The sequence below is a fragment of the Macaca mulatta genome, chromosome 7, assembly GCF_049350105.2.
Source record: "Macaca mulatta isolate MMU2019108-1 chromosome 7, T2T-MMU8v2.0, whole genome shotgun sequence".
Lineage (NCBI taxonomy): Eukaryota > Metazoa > Chordata > Mammalia > Primates > Cercopithecidae > Macaca > Macaca mulatta.
In genome coordinates, this window is record NC_133412.1 from 117,847,701 (window position 1) to 117,864,826 (window position 17,126).

The following is a 17,126-nucleotide window of genomic DNA, read 5'->3' on the forward strand; positions in this document are numbered from 1 at the left end:
GTTTGTCTTATGCAGTCTTCATTATTTTAAGGTATGTCCTCTCTATATCCACTTTGATGAGGGTTTTTATCATAAAGAAATATTAAACTTTATCAAGTGCTTTTTTGGCATCTATTGAAATGATCATATCATTTTTGTTCCTGATTCAGTTAAGGTGACGTATCACATTCATTGATTTACATATGTTGAACCATCCTTACGCCCCTGGGATGAATCCCACTTGATAATGCTGAATGATCTTTTTAATGTGTTGTTGCATTCAGTTTGCTAGTATTTTGTTGAGGATTTTTGTATCTTGTTCATCAGTGATATTGGTTTGTAGTTTTCTTTTTTGCTGTGTCCTTCTTTGGTTTTGGAATTAGAGTAATGCTGGCCTTGTAAAATGACCCTGGAAGTCCTCCCTCCTCTTGTATTTTCTGGAATAATTTAAAGAGAATTAATATTAATTCTTGTTTAAACGTTTGGTAAAATGCAACAGTGAAGCCCTCATGTCCTGGGCTTTTATTTGATGGGAGACTTTTTATTACTACAGCTTCACTATCATTACTTGTTATTGGTTTGTTGAGGTTCTCTGTTTCTTCATGGTTCAATCTTGGCAGGTTTTATGTGTCCAGTAATTTATCCATTTTTGTCAGGTCTTCAAATTGGTTGGCATATAGTTTTTCATAATAGTCTCTAGGAATTATTTGTATTTCTGATGTTTTGGATGTCAGATCTCCTTTCTTTTTGCTCATTTTATTTATTTGAATCATCTCCTTTTTTCTAAGTCTAGCCAAAGGTTTTGTTGATTTTATTTTTCAAAAAACCCTTTTTGGTTTTGCTGATCTTCTGTGTTGTTTTTTAGTCTCCATTTTATTTATTTCTGCACTGATCTTTATTATTTCTTTCCTTGTACTAATTTTGGATTTCTTTTGTTCTTTCCTTTCTTATTCCTTGCAGTGCATCATTAGGTTGTTTATTTGAAGCCTTTCTACTTTTATCATACAGGTATTATTGCTGTAAACTTCCTTCTTAGTACTGCTTTGCCATATCCCATAGATTCTGATATGTTGTATTTTCATTAACATTTGTTTCAAGAAATCTTTAATTTATTAATTTCTTCATTGATTCATTGGTTGTTCCAGAACACGTTGTTTAATTTCCATGTGTTTGCGTATTTTTAAGGTTCCTCTTGTTACTGATGTCTAGTTTTATTCCACTGTGGCCAGAAAAGGTACTTGATATGGTTTTTATTTTTTAAAATTGATTCATACTTGCTTTGTAGCCTGATATGGTCTATTCTAAAGAATGTTCCGTGTGCTGATGAAAAGAATGTGTATTCTGCAATAGTTAAGTTAAAGGTTCTTTAAATATCAGTTAGGCCTATTAAATCTAGTGTATTGTTTAACTCTGTTTCTTTGTTGCTTTTCTGCCAACAAAGAAACAGAGTTTTTTGACCTCTTTATCTTAATATAGTGACTTTCTTTGTCATTGTTACAGTCTTAGATTTGTAGACCATTTTATCTAATATAAGTGGAGCTACCCCTGTTCATTTTTGGTTTCCAGTTACATGGAATATGTTTTCCACCACTTTACTTTCAGTTTATATGTATCTCTACAGGTCAAGTGGGTTTCTTGAAGGCAGCACATAGGTGGGTCTTGTTTCTTAATCCATGCAGCCACTCTAGCCCTTTTAATTAAAGAATTGTAACTATTTACATTCAGTGTTATTATTGGTAAGACTTACTATTGCCATTTTTTTGGCTTGTTTTCTGGTTTTAAAATTCCTCTCTTCCTTTTCTCCTTTCTTTCTTTCTGTCTTCCTTTGTGGTTAAGTGGTTATATCTGGCAGTATGTTTTAATTTTCTTTATTTTTAGTGAATCTAGTGTGGGTTTTTCACTGTAGTTACCATGAGGCTTACAAAGAACATCTTATTTACATAACAAGTTATTTTAACGAGGCGAAAACTTATCTTACATCACAAGCAAAATAACAGAAACAAAGGTTAAAAAAAACCCATATAAAAAATTCTACACTTTAACTCTACCTTCTCCCCAACCACACTGTGACTTTTATTTGTCTCAGTGTACACATTTTTATATTACCTATCTCTTAGCAGGTTGCTGTAGCATTATTGTTCTTTGTATATTTATCTTGTGGGCTTCACACTAGATTTATGAGTAGATTTCACACTACAGATACAGATATAGAGTACTTTAGATTTTCCCATTTACTTAATTTAACCAATGGGTTTTATACCTTGAAGTTTTCTTTTGTACATTAGTGCTTTTTTCTTTCAGACTGATGAACTCCCTTTAGCATTTCTTGCAAGACAAGTCTGGTGGTGGTGAATTCTCTGTTTTTGTTTGTCTGAGAAAAAAATATATATGTCTCTCCTTCATAGTTAAATGTTAATTTTGCTGGATGCAGTATTCTTTGACGACAGTTCCCCCCCCCCCACCTTGGGCCCATTGAAAATGTCATTCTAGTCCCTCCTGCCTATAAGGTTTGAGGAATCTGTTGCCAGATGAATTTGGAACTTCTTCCTATGTTGTTTCTTTTCTTTTGCTGCTTTTGACATCTGTTAGTCTTTGACCTTTGAGAGTTTAATTATTATATGCTTTATGATAAGTAGTCATATTTGGGTTGAATCTATTTGGTGCCCTAAGACCTTTCTGTACATAGTTATTTTTTTTTTCTCAAGTTTTGGAAAGTTTTCTGTTCTTATTTCCCTGAATAAACTTTCTACACCCTTCTTGCTCAGCTCCCTCTTGAACACCAACAATTCTTAGATTTGGTCTTTTGAAATAATTTTCTATATCTTGTAGGTGGTCTTCATTCCTTTTATTCATTTTCTTTTTTCTCCTCTGTGTATTTTCAAATAGCTGGCCTTCAAGCTCACTGATTTTTTTTCATTAGTTGGTTCATTCTGCTGTTGAGGGCCTCTAAAGAGTGCTTCAATTCAGCAAATGTATTCACTTCAGCAATGTCTTATTATTTTAATCTTTTTGTTAAATTTCTCTGCTAGATTTCTGAATTTCTTCTCTGTATTACCTTGGAGCTCACTGAGTTTTCTTAATATTGGTATTTCAGATTCCTGGTCAGAGAGCTCACATATCACCATCTTGTTAGAATCAGTCATTTAATTTTTACTTTGTCCTCATGGGGAGGTAATGGTTTTCTGTTTGTTCTTGTTTCTTGTGATCATATGTCTGTGTCTTTCCATTGAATAATTAGTTATTTATTCTAGAATTACTCTGTGTGGCTTGTTTTGGATTTTACTGAATATATTTTCTTAGCAAATCCTGTAGGTCACTGCCTCCTTGTTGATGCTGAGTGATACCTTAGACCCAGGTTCATTTCAGTTATAATAAATGGTCAGAGTGCTGCCTGTCCCAAGTAGGGGATGTTCCAAAGGGATTATCCCAGCAGTGTGGGAAGAGTGACTAGGGTTTGTGTCCAGTGTATCCAAAGAACATACCTTCTACAGTGTGCTGCTGCTGAACAGTCATTCTGATTTGGCATCTCCTTTGGCCAAGTTACACAGCAGAGTTTCTAGGATTAGGAAGTGGTAGTACTAGCTCCCCTCATTGTCTCTGCCCATCCTCAAAGATATTTCTCTATTCAGGCAGTCATGATGCTTCCCATGAAAACTCAAGAAGGTGGAGAAGCTGGTCAAGAACCTCAATTTCACTTCTTCCACTGTATAAATCATAAGTTGTGGGGAGATTTTTTATATGCTTGGTGCCAGGCAGAATGGGGGTGGAGGGGCATTACGGATGTGGAAGATCAATTCTCCTACCATCTACTCAGAAAAACTTCTCTGAAGCCCGAGCAAGTGTCTCTCATCTTCACACTTAAGCTCTGGGTTGTTGGTGGTGAAAATCTTACTGTTTCATGTTTGTTTTTGGTTTTCTGTATGGGAGGAGAGGGAAGGAAGCCAGCTTGCCTCTACACTGCCATTTTGGAATTGGAAATCAGAAGGTGATCTTTCTTAATCATGCATCAAACTGTCATAGTAAACTGCCTTTTGCTACTAGTATTAGCTTGTTCGTAAAAATATCATGCATAGATAATTTTAAAAATTACCTAAGATTTCAAGTAGAATAATGAGATTTCATGGAGCAGTTTCTCATTCCATTCTTAAGACATACATATGTTTCTTTTGCTCTGCTCATCTACATGACCCCACTAATCATTACACAATCTCTCTTTCAATTTAGGACTTGGCATTTTATCTTTTGTTCTAGAAATCTCAGATGATTCAGCTCTCTCTCTCTCTCTCTCTCGCTCACTTGGTTCACATCTGTTATGGATTGAATTGTAATTCCCCAAAAGATATGTTGAAGTCCTACTGCCAGTACCTGTGAATATGACCTTCTTTGGAAATAGGGTCTTTACAGATGTAATTAGGTTAAGATAGTATCCTTATAAGAAGAAAAATATTGGGGCTGGGTGCAGCGACTCACGCCTGTAATCTCAGCACTTTGGGAGACCGAAGCAGGTGGATCACTTGAGGTCAGGAGTTTGAGACCAGCCTGGACAACATGGCAAAATCCTGTCTCTACTAAAAATATAAAACTTAGTCAGGCATGGTATTGTGTGCCTGTCATTCTAGCTAGTCAGGAGACTGAGGAACAAGAATCGCTTGAACCTGGGAGGTGGAGGTTGCAGTGAGCCAAGATTGTGCCACTGCTCTCCAGCTTGGCTGATGGAGTATGTCTCCTTAAAAGAGAGAGAGAGAAATTTGGACACAGACACAGTAGGAAGATGGACATGTAAAGATCGAGACATTAGAGTTATGCTGCCCCAGAGTAAGGAATATCTGGGGCTATAAGAGGCTTCAGAGGGACCATGGTCCTGCTGCCACCTTAATTTGGAATTTCTAGTCTCCAGACTTTGAGGGAATAAATTTGTTATCATAACTCAATTTGTGGTACTTGCTTGTTGCAGCCCTAGGAAACTATTACAACATCATTTTGTAGCCCCATGTTTCTGACTCTTGCGTGACACACTGTACTTCTGACTCTCTCACTCTCTGGTGTTTGTTTCTTTATTTTTTATTCAGGCTTGTCATTACCATGTTCAACCCATTTCTATAATCATAAAATCAGAGAGATTTGCTGAAAGACTTCCTCCTGATGATTTAATTTTATCAAAACAAGTTCGCTGAGTAGCATTTAATTTTACTTATAATTCTGATGACTTTGAAAGCTATGATTTAGTGATGGCAGAGATGCTATGAACTAACATAGGGCAAATATCTAAACTGTGACCTATATTACCTTGTTTGTAACCGAATAGAACAAGTAAGAAGAAGCCTGAAAAAATGCCCATTTGATATAACAATGAAGAAGTTATTGGTAATTTTATTAACAGTAAGAGCAACTTCAGTAGAAGGGTGAGGACAGAAGTCATAAAATTTTAAAATCTCTGTACATTAAAAATAAAATGCAATGAGAAACTAAGAAAAATAAGTGTGAAATTTCACATATTTATCCTTAATATCCAAAGTCAATACAAAAATAACATAATAGAAAATTTAACAAAAGGCATAAATAGAAAACTTAAAGAAGAAAAATAAGACCAATAAATACATGAAAGAGATCAGATTCACTTCTGAAACAAAAATTAAAATAATTCCAGTGTAAAAGTAGCAAAGATTTAAAGATACCCAAAAAATAGAGTGCTAATAAGTGGATAATCTCCCACATTTCAGGCTAGAGTTTGAATTGATATAATCTTTATTCTGGATAATTTGAAAATACATATCAAGTTTCTAAATTCTGGAGATTTAATATACAAGGTAACTATAGTTAATAATGTATTATATAATTGAAATTGCTAAGGGAGTAGATTTTAAATGCTTTTGCCACAAAAAAATGGTAACTATATGAGGTGATGAATATGTTAATTGTGGTAATCACTTCATAATACATATACCAAAACATCACATTGGGCTGGGCACAGTGGCTCGTGCCTGTAATCCCAGCACTTTGGGAAACTGAGGCAAGGGGACGGCTTGAGCTCAGGAGTTTGAGACCAGCCTGGGCAACATGGTGAAACCTTGTCTCTACAAAAAAATTTAAAAATAAGCCAGGCATGGTGGCTCATGCCTGTTAGTCTCAGCTACTTGGGAGGCTGAGATGGGAGGATCACTTGAGCTCAGGAGGCAGAGATCACAGTGAGCCAAGACTGCGCCACTGCATAATAGCCTGGGTGACAGAAGGAGACCCTGTCTCAAAAACAAAACACGAAAAACAAAAAACCCATCACATTGTGCAACTTACATGTAACAATTTTTATGCATTGAGTATATAAAGTTTCTAAAATAGGCACACAACTTACCAACAATTCTACTTTCAAGAAACTTGAATTTTTGAAATAATTATTTCCTGAAGAAATATTTTTGGGCACCTATATATTCCAATGACTGCTGCTAGGTATTAGGGAAACGAAAAAATTAGACATTGCTTCTTGCCTTCATGTACTTTACAGTTTAGTGGGAGAAACTGAATATATAAACAAGTTTAAAAATCAAGTTTAAAAAGTATATTAAGTAGTGAAGACAGCATATACTTTACCTAGGTTAATAGAAGCTGAAGGGGTTTGTAAGAGAGAGCTTCTAATAAAGAAAGCAAAACAGAGGCACACTAGGAGGCAAAAGGCATGTGCTAGAAACTGTAAGAAAACTGCTGTGGCTGGAGGGAAGGCCAAGTAAGGAAAGCATGCATGACATATGCTTGAAGAAGTAGACAGGAGGCTGATGATGCAGCGACTTACAGATTCTACCCAGAATTGTTATTTTGTTTTAAATGCCACATAAAAACATTGAAGAGTTTTAGGTTTCCTCTGTCCTCTGTATTTATAATGATTGTAGGAACAAGGAGGAAGTGTGTTAATGCCTATGCTGCAAAACAAATGACCACAAATAGAGCATCTTAAAACAACCCACTTTTATTCTGTTTCTGTGGGTCAAGGATCACAGTACTGGTGAAATGGGTCCTCTGATCTGGATCTCGCCAGGCTGGAATCAATGTCAGCTGCACCTTCAGTTAAAGCAGAGATGGATGTAGCAGGCCATCAATATATTGACAATGTCTGAAATCTTTTGTGAGGGTTAGGGAAATGCCCAATGTAAAAGGATTGAATTGGATGGGATCAATGAAAGGTTAGAAAAGGAATCAAATGAGTATGAGAGTTGACCAGGATGGCCTTATGTCCCCCTCAGCTTGACTAAATTTCAGCTAGGCTTCTTCCTGACTCTACTCTGGGACCTGTTTTCTTAGAGCATTTATTAAAAAGAAAAAAAACTTATAATTGTAAGTTCTTTCTCTGCTCCTTTAAGATATAAATCTTTCTTTCTAAAAGCAAATTTTTCTAAAAGCGTCTTGCCAGTTTTACAATCTAGGACTGCTTTCTCAAGGACCCGGGAGCCATCCTTTTAAAAAGTAGTCATCTAAGAAGATAGTGCCCCTATTTTCCAGTCTCTGTGGGAGGACAGAAGAGTAACTTCATTCAGCTCCAAGCTGTAAAACTACCTTCTGTCATGAAGACATGAGAAAATTTACTTTTCCTTTCGGTAAGGCCAATTAGCAAGCACAGATGACCTAAGATTTGCCCCACCCCAGGTCTTTGTCTCTCAAAAATCCTCTCGTCTTTTGTTTTAGTGAAGTTGAGTTCAGACAGTGTGTTCTTCTCTCTTCTATTACAATAGCATTGAACAAAGTCTTCCTTTTACTGGTTTAGCTTCCTTTGATGCAATTTTTTGCTTTGACAGAATAAAAGAATAGATTTTGTTCAGCAAAGTTTAGCATGTGTAGTAGCCAAAGGAACTAAGATATGAAGCATCCTGAGATAGTGTGATCTCAATGTTCCCAAATATCTCAGATTAAAAAGTGTTCAATTGTAAGCGTAGGCTGCAATGTCTTATTCTGGTAACCCTTGTTTAATCACAGGCTACTGAACTATTTTTGGCCCACTCTTCTTTCTATTTAGTGTTTATGGCAAAAGAGATATATATACACACACACACATATATATATCTTTACATATATATCTTTATATATATAAGATATATTATATATACACACAAAGATATATGTACATACAAAAGATATATATATGGCAAAAGATATATATGTATATAGCAAAGTTTGTTTTTTTAGATATTGTTTTGGTCATGTTTTTTTTACTAAAAGAACATCTAGAAAATGCAAATACATCTGGGATAGAAGGATATTGGTTTTTTTGTGTGTGGATGATTTTACAATTCTTCACTTTAACTCTATAACAAGATGCCAGGGATGTGTGTGTGTTTATTAATTCAATAAAGTTAGTTCAAGAATACATCAGTAAGTTAGTACATATTAAGAATAATTTTGAAAAAGTATACAATTCAAATCAATATTCATATGATTATTCACAAACATTCAGAAATATTTGAGTGCCTCTGAATCTTCAAGTTTTAAATTAAATATTATTCTGTCTTCTATTTATTATTATAGATCTTCTCTTCACTCTTTCCCCTACATTTTATCCCAGGAGTATGGGCCAAATGGACCTCAACAATGAGTGGCATTGCTCTCTGACTTTGGTTGGATTCAGCAAATGAGGTGAACTTAGCAGAGATCTGATGGAAGCAGAATAATGAAGTTCTCCCAGCTCCTTTACTGAAGAGTTGCTTCAAGCTGGCTGAGTCTCTCAGTCAAACATCACAGCTTTTATAAAATCCCTCTCACATAGCTTTCTTCACACAGCACTCCCACTTTTATCCCCTTTCAGCCTAGGGATAATGATGTTACTAGCCTCAAGGTATCCTTTGTGATTTCCCTATACTCCGCTCAGACGTCTATAACTAGTTCTCATATTAAACTTTTCTTAAATTACACAAATAGAGCATTTTCCTGCAAAGCCAGCGAATGATGCACATATCATATAAATTTAGGGATCTGAGGATATTATATCATAAACTTAGACATCATTGATATATGATTTAAATTATAACTCCCAGATAAGAACATACAGTTACCAATACACTTTGTCTAACTGTTTTAGATTAATAGTATTTGTTTCGGATTAAATCAGAATTTAGCTGGAGAAATAAAGGAGGTGAAAAGGAAGTTTATATCAGTTCTTTTTAATCCACCATATGGGAAAATCAAATTGAGTATTAGTTCTATTACATCAATGTAATAGATGTAGCCTTTTATTAGGTTACATTACAGGAGTCAGACAATGGGAGCTTAGTGACAACAGTCAATCATCTCCCTTTCCTAACCTAGTCCTGCTTCAACAATCCAGGAAGTCTCTTTTAGGATGGATATTGCTTAGCAATGGAGACAGAAGTAGTACATTCATTTGGGCCATGCCATAGTTGCCACCGGGCCCTCAGGTTAGTCTTTTTTACAAAGAATATGAGTTATGTGAACAAAGCAGGATGCACACCAAGTAGTCCTGAATTGTGACCAGAACTCAATTGCTTACAGAGTTATTTTTTTTTTTGAAACAGTCTTTCTGTGTTGCCCAGGCTGGATTGCAGTGGCATGATCTCAGCTCATTGCAACCTCTGCTTCCCAGGTTCAAGAGGTTTTCCTGCCTCAGCCTCCCAAGTAACTGGGATTACAGGTGTGAGCCACCACTCCCAGCTAATTTTTAGTAGAGACAGGGTTTCACCATGATGGCCAGGCTGGTCACGAACTCCTGACCTCAAGTGATCCACCCGCCTCAGCCTCCCAAACTGCTGGAATTACAGGCATGAGCCACCACACCTGGCCACAGAGTAATTTTTTTACCTAGGTGTGTTTTGTTCCTCCTTCGTTCAAACCACCAAGTTACAACATTAGAATCAGAACCTACTTCTAATCCAAAAAAAAAAAAAAGTCCAACACAAAGGACTAAAACATTCTTGTATGCAGCAATTAATAATCAATATAAGGTCTTAACATTTCTATTTTTATCTAAAAACTTACAATCCCTATACAGATTTAACATTTTTTCTCTTTTCCATTTCTCCTGAGGAAAAGAGAATTTAACAAAATCCCACATGTAGATTTAAAGCTCAACACATATAAAATCACTCAAGTTGTTTTGTCAACAAAATGGATATGTAATAAAACATTAAATTATTCCTCCAGATTGTCTCTAAATCTAAAGCATTACTTCTTCCAGTTGAGAGAATATCAGAGTTAATCAAACCTATTAATAAAAATTTTCATACCTGTTTGGGTAACTTACTGAACTCCTCCTAACTTCAGTTTCTCTTTAAACAAATGATATATGGACAGGCTCAAATGTTCCATGTATAGCAATTTGAAAGAAGTCTTTGGATGGAAATTTCTGTTTAGTCCAACACTACTTTTTAAAACTTTTTATTTAACATTATATAGTTTTAAATAGAACATCGTTTTGACAGAAATTTGAAAAGTATAAGCTCTACTTTGAATTTTTCTAATTATATAGAAGCAGAAATGCTCAAGCAGAAAACTATTGAAAATGCAAATTCAGCAATTTGAAAGGCTATTAAAAATTCTTTATTAGAAAAAGAAGACCAAAGTTTTTAAACATGCTCAGGAAAAAAAAAAAAAAAAAAAAGCTTAGAAAAAATCCCCCAGGGACAAATTATGAACTTGCTGAGAAAGAACTTTAAAGGGATACAGTTATCCCTTCTATTAATTCTGACTTTAGATAATGGATGACTACAGATCATTTTCATAAATATATCTGCCAGAAGTTTCTATAAAAACAATATTAGAGTTAGATTACACTTATGAAAAATCCACTGCCCCATCCAGAATACACCCACCTTCTGACTCCTCTGCCCTGCATAAGTCTTCACTGAAGAGAAAGCTACAGGAGCCAGTCTTGGACTGGAATTTTTGCAATAGGATGGTAAAATCTGAGGTATAGCTGTGTTTTATGCAAATTACATGTGAGCCCAAAACTTGAGTACCCTTTGACTATTTGCCTACAGAAACAGCACCCCTCAATTAACTTCTAGCATTTGCTTGCTTTAAATAGCCCCAAGGTGTTAAGTAGGTTAAAAAATATCCACATCAACTCTTCATGAAAATATACAGCCTCACATACACATAACAAAGGTAGCATTACAGCAATTGAGAAAAAAATATACTCCTACCAAATAAAGACATTTGAAATAATCCTTTGTTTAAGGGATTGAATGCACAATGGATTAAAGTTCTAGCTCAGCTGAACAACATAAGTCCTTATGTTGGGCATGCTCAGCTCTTGCTGAAAGGTCAAAGCTCTCCATGGACAATAGAGGCTACTGCACACACAAATGGAGCATAGCACATGACTCTGGAGACTCATTCTAAAAGTATGACTTGTCAGCTCTAGCATTACAAAGCATTAAAACCCAAGCACTGTTCTCTGATGATAACATTGTTCCTCACTACTTGGCACCAGGAGTCAAACTGGAAACCACTGACAGCAATAAAATGCAGACTAAGGAAATAGGATCCCCACTCCTCTGAATTTCAACATGACATTACACTATATTGCATTCAGTGCACGGCTAGATCTTTTTAAGTGTGAAGCCCATGGGACTTGAGAGAAAATTTTGATGATGCATTTGGAAAAACTGGAAAGCATCCTCACCTCAACTCTACATATAAGCTTTTTGCTTCAATCATACAAACAAGCAACTATATCACCACCCTTCTGGTTGGTGCTCTGTTATTTTAAAAAAGTTATGTAAAACAATTTTTTCCAATGGCAGCTTCAGAATGAATGCCAAATCAATTAACAGAGATCAAATCACAACAAGCTCAACCCGCAGAGATTTCAAGTAAGCATTACTTGAAATCAAGTATTTTGATGCATACTGAATATTAATGTTGCATCAAATAAGATAGAATAGAAATTTCTAAGTTTCCAAAAATGGGATTGAATTCAGATTGTGAAAATCAGAGAGTGTACACAGATCTGTATGGTGGATTAGTTCTACACATCTATTTATGTGATTGTAAACATAAAAGTCTTCCCCTAATTCTGATGCTGAAAGTTTCTCTAAAAAGAAGCAAAGGCATTACATAAGAAATGCAGTCTAACATGCAAATATCCTTCAGAGAAGAAAAACACTTATAATAAGCTTATAAATGACATTTCTGTGGGTTTTCCTTTTTTCAGAGCAGACTTTGATAGTGAAAAGAAGGAAGAAAACATGTAGTCCCTAAAGATCCTTAAAAGAGAGAAAGAGGTGACACAAGGTAAAAATGGATAGAAGATCCTGCAAATAAACATAGCCTCATGGCCCAATGCACAATTTTTTTAAGGTTTTATTATACCATAGAAAATTACCCAAAACATACTAACACACTGAGACCTCTAATCTTTTATATATGTGTGTATATATATATACACATTATATATATTTAACCAACATACAAGTTTCTAGTACGTAACAATAAGAAACATAGATAATAAGAAAAACATACTTTTACCAGACCAACTTAAGTTTTTTTTAGAGATCAATTTCTCAGTTTAAGCAGATCAGATATCTACAAGAATATTAAGAGGCAGGATTAACAATAACAAATAAATGCTTAACATTTATATTCAACCAGACAAATATCAAATGATGTATACATCACTTGTTGTATACATATAACAAAATGATGTATACCTGGTGGAACTTTAAAAAATGACAGCATACTTACTGATTTTGTTAAAAAGAAGGTTCAAAGGATAGGGGCTGTCCCATGTGGGATAATTCAGATAAAGCTTAGAGGAGGAGAGAGTCCAAGATGGGCCCCAGGGAAAATCCGTAGGTGACCAATGCTCTCCTCATCCAATAATAAATGGATTTGTCCATACACTAGTCATCATCTGCATAAATCTCCCAGATTGCTCATGTTCTTTTTTCCAATGATCTAAAGAAATATTTTGGAACTTTGGGCAACACTAAAAAAAAAGAATCTCTATTAATGACCTACTATGTGTCGGGAACAGTACTAAGCACATCATATAAATTACTTAACAAATATTTGAGTATGATGGACAGAATAATGGCCCTCCCAAAGATGTTCATGTCCTAATACTCAGAATCTGTGAATATGTTAGTGTACATGGCAAAGGAGAATTAGGGCTGCTAATCAGATGACCCTGATATGAGGGGATTATCCTCAATTATCTGGCTGGGCCAAATGTCCTTATAAGTAGGAAAGGGAGATGCAAGAGTGAGAGATTTGAAGATGCTATGGTGTTGACTACTCTGTTGGTCTTGAAGGTGGATGAAGGAGCCATGAGCCAAGGAAAATACAGGTGGCCTCTAGAAGCTAGAAAAGTAAACGAATTCTCCCATAGAACCTCCAGAAGCAATGCAGCCCTGCTGATACCTTGATTTTAGCCAAGATCCTTTTCAGACCTCTGACCTTCAGAACTGTCAGAGAACACAGCTGTGCTATTTTAAGCCATGAAATTTGTGGTAATTTGGTAAAGCAGCAATAGGAAACCACTACATTGACTGTGCCATTATTTCATTTAATTCTTATGAAATTCTATTAATGTATTATTATTGCTATTTTACAGATGAAGAAACTGAGTCAGAGAGTTTAGTTAACTTGCCCAAATTTACTCAGCTAGTGGGTACCTAAACCAGGTTTCAAAACTATTCTAATTCCAAGATCTACCCATTTAATTACTATAATTCTTCTCTCATGGGTTGATATTACCATACACTCAACATTACAACTCCCCACCATGTATTTATTCCAGGAAAAGATTTCATCACTGGGGCCTTATTCTGTATCTACACATGAAGCAGCTGGTGCAGACTGTGGCTCTTCCAACTCAGAATGAATGAGAACGTTGTATAAAACGTAAAATGGTGACTTATCGGAGGAGTAAAACTAGGAGTTTTACACATATAGATGTGAGCAATGAAGCAGGGAGGCATTCTGACAGCTGCTGATGACAAGCAGAGTGGCTGCTATAGCACATCAGACGCCATGAATCACAAGAGAGCTTTCAGTAATGGTTCCCACCAGTTCAGCCCGCTGACACCATTTTTCAGTGTTGACAGACTCAAATAAACATTCCCATTTCCAGTGACTCATTGGGCAGAGACAATTTGACATATGGACTGACTGCTACTGGATAGAGATCCCTCTACTAAAGACCATTAATGTATATTGCCATTTTACTATTAATCATTTAAAGCACTATTGTTTTTCCTTCTGATTTATACTGGTTTTCATAGAAATAGCCATTAACTAAACCTCATGCTCAGTATGAATCCACTCAGATGTCCCTACTCCAAGTCTTAAGGTTTCACTCCTTTCCAATCAATTATCTATCACATAAGAGATTTGGCAAGATTACAGCTAATGTAATTCTGCAACCTGCACAATTAAATTTTGTGCCTGATTTTCAGTAAGCCATAAGAAACAAGAGATTTTTTTAAGCAGCTCTCTGGTTCTCTGATAATGACTTTGGCTGGCAGCTTAAAGACCTGGGTTTGAATTTCTTCTGTGAGTGCTCCAGTGCATTCAAAGAAAAGCATTCCATACCACAGTGCTTGTAGTCATCATTACTTCCATAACGGTCAGTGCTACCAATGCACTTGATTATTAGACACTTCTACACAATTAACAGCAGATGAAAATTTTATTAATCCTGATGACACTATATACCATATATTACTAATATCTCATTACACATTTGCACAGAACTCAGTACTGTATTCAAGCTCAAATATACAACCAATGCAATCCCCAAATCTCATCTTTGAAGGTCTGCTTTCCTGGGACTACTCCTAGTACCAGTTTTGCATTGGTTGGGAGACGGGAGAGAAAACCCATACCGGTTATTAACACAGATAATATGACGTACAAAATTATTAAGCATGTATTGGAAAACTGAAAAGACAAAAAGAATATTAAGAAATCATTGAGATAATCATACAAAGAGAAGCTACCACTTCCAGCAACTGGGAATAAAAAGGGGGAAACGTTGTAATGATAAAACTTAGATGCTTGGAGAAGGGACACATGGAACTGAACTCAAATATCTGAGGAAGGTGCACTGTTCAGCTAGCTCTGGTGTCCCTGAGTAGTCATAATAAGGCTGATTACATGAGTGTTAGAAAACTGCAATCTGATATCCACAGCAGCCATGGAAAGAACTGACACTGCTTCTTAGGTAAAGAAGCTTTTCTGGGGAAACGCTGGAGGGAGCAGGCATGTGTACCCCTACCTCCTCTATCTTTGCAAATTTCCAGTTGCCCCTATTGGCAAACCCTAACAGAGAACCGACCTGCCTGCAAAGCAGAAAGGTGAGTTTGCAGTGTCTCAGCTCAAGCACAGAAACACATGGTATACTGTTCAGTTCATTCATTCACTCACCAAATATTTTTAAAGGCCTACTATATTCTGGGTACTGGTGACCAATGAACAAAATAACAGCCTCTACTTTTGAAGTTGACATTTTGGTAGGGCAAGGCCAATAATAAATAAATAAACAAATATTTAATATTTGAGGTGGTAAAAAATGCTTTGAAGGAAAATAAATCAGAGTAATGGGGTGGAGAGAAATGGGGCAAGAAGCAGTAGAGATGCAGGCAGTGTAGGTAAAGCATGAGCAGCAGAGCCACACTGCCAGCACTTGAATCCTAGCTCTGCTTCTTACTAAACATATGATCTCAGATAAGTTTCTTTATTTTGTTATTTATTTTTTATTGTACTTTAAGTTCTAGGGTACATGTGCATTATTCTCAGCAAACTATCAGGTAAGTTTCTTAACCTCTCTGTACCTCAGTTACTTTATGTGTCAGATGGAGATAATGGTGACAAAAATATCGACTTCATGGAATTGCCGTAAAGATTAAATAAATGGGTATTTATCAAGTGCTTAGAATAATATGTGGTGTATAAGTTCCATATTGTTAAAGAGTGGTATCATATAATGACAAAGACTACAATGAGCCTAGATTGGGAGGAGGGAGAGTGTGGTTATGGTAAAAGAAAACATAAAAAGTATGGAAACGGTAATGAGGAACAAAGAAGACCTGAACTCCAGGCCAGTGATAGGAGGGATATAAAAGAGAAAACAGCTAACCATGAGAAGTCTGAGAGGGAGGCAAAGTCTTCAAAGGAGAATCAGGTTTAAGCCACATTCAGAAAATAGGCTGAGAATACAGTGCTGTAGACAATAGTGGATGCAATTTAGAGAAAGACACAGAGGTATGAAAGAAGTATTTGCCACTTATTACCTTACATTTACTAAAAGTAAAAACGCTATGATTAGAATGATAAGGCCAGGCACGGTGGCTCACGCCTGTAATCCCAGCACTTTGGGGGGCCGAGGCGGGCAGATCACCTGAGGTCAGGAGTTCGAGATCAGCCTGACCAACATGGAGAAACCCCGTCTCTACTGAAAATACAAAATTAACCGGGCGTGTTGGCACATGCCTGTAATCCCAGCTACTCAGCAGGCTGACGTGAGGCAGGAGAATTGCTTGAACCCAGGAGGCGGAGGGTGTGGTGAGCCGAGATTACGCTACTGCACTCTAGCCTAGGCAACAAGAGCAAAACTCTGTCTCAAAAAACTTAAAAAAAAAAAAAAAAAAAGAATAATAGTTTTCTGACAGTGTAAAAACACCAAAACATTTATTATGAGCAATAATGTAATTTCTATAACACTGTCTAGTTTAGAAAACGTTTTCACATCTACTGTTATTGCTCTTAATAAAATTGTGAAACTGAGATAATATACATTCACAATGAGAGTGAAGACATGGGTAAACCTAATATTAGTTCAATAATTCTCAAATATTTGACAATTGCTAGGAGGGTGAATATATCTACTGAAAACTAAAATAAGGCTTTAGGGAAAATATGTTGTAGACACTAAGATGTTTTCACATTGTATATGTAAAACAGTAGATAGACTCTGAGCTTCTGGGCCGGGCGCGGTGGCTCACGCCTATAATCCCAGCACTTTGGGAGGCCGAGGCGGGCGGATCACAAGGTCAGGAGATCGAGACCATGGTGAAACCCCGTCTCTACTAAAAATACAAAAAATTAGCCGGGCGCGGTTGTGGGCGCCTGTAGTCCCAGCTACTCGGGAGGCTGAGGCAGGAGAATGGCGTGAACCCGGGAGGCGGAGCTTGCAGTGAGCCGAGATC

General features: G+C 36.3%; 1 protein-coding gene across 1 annotated transcript in view; it reads right to left on the bottom strand.

Annotated features, from left to right (window-relative positions):
- LOC106999411 (fibrous sheath CABYR-binding protein) overlaps positions 1-17,126 on the bottom strand; it is a 146,944-nt gene that overhangs the window by 13,893 nt on the left and 115,925 nt on the right. The window lies entirely within an intron of this gene.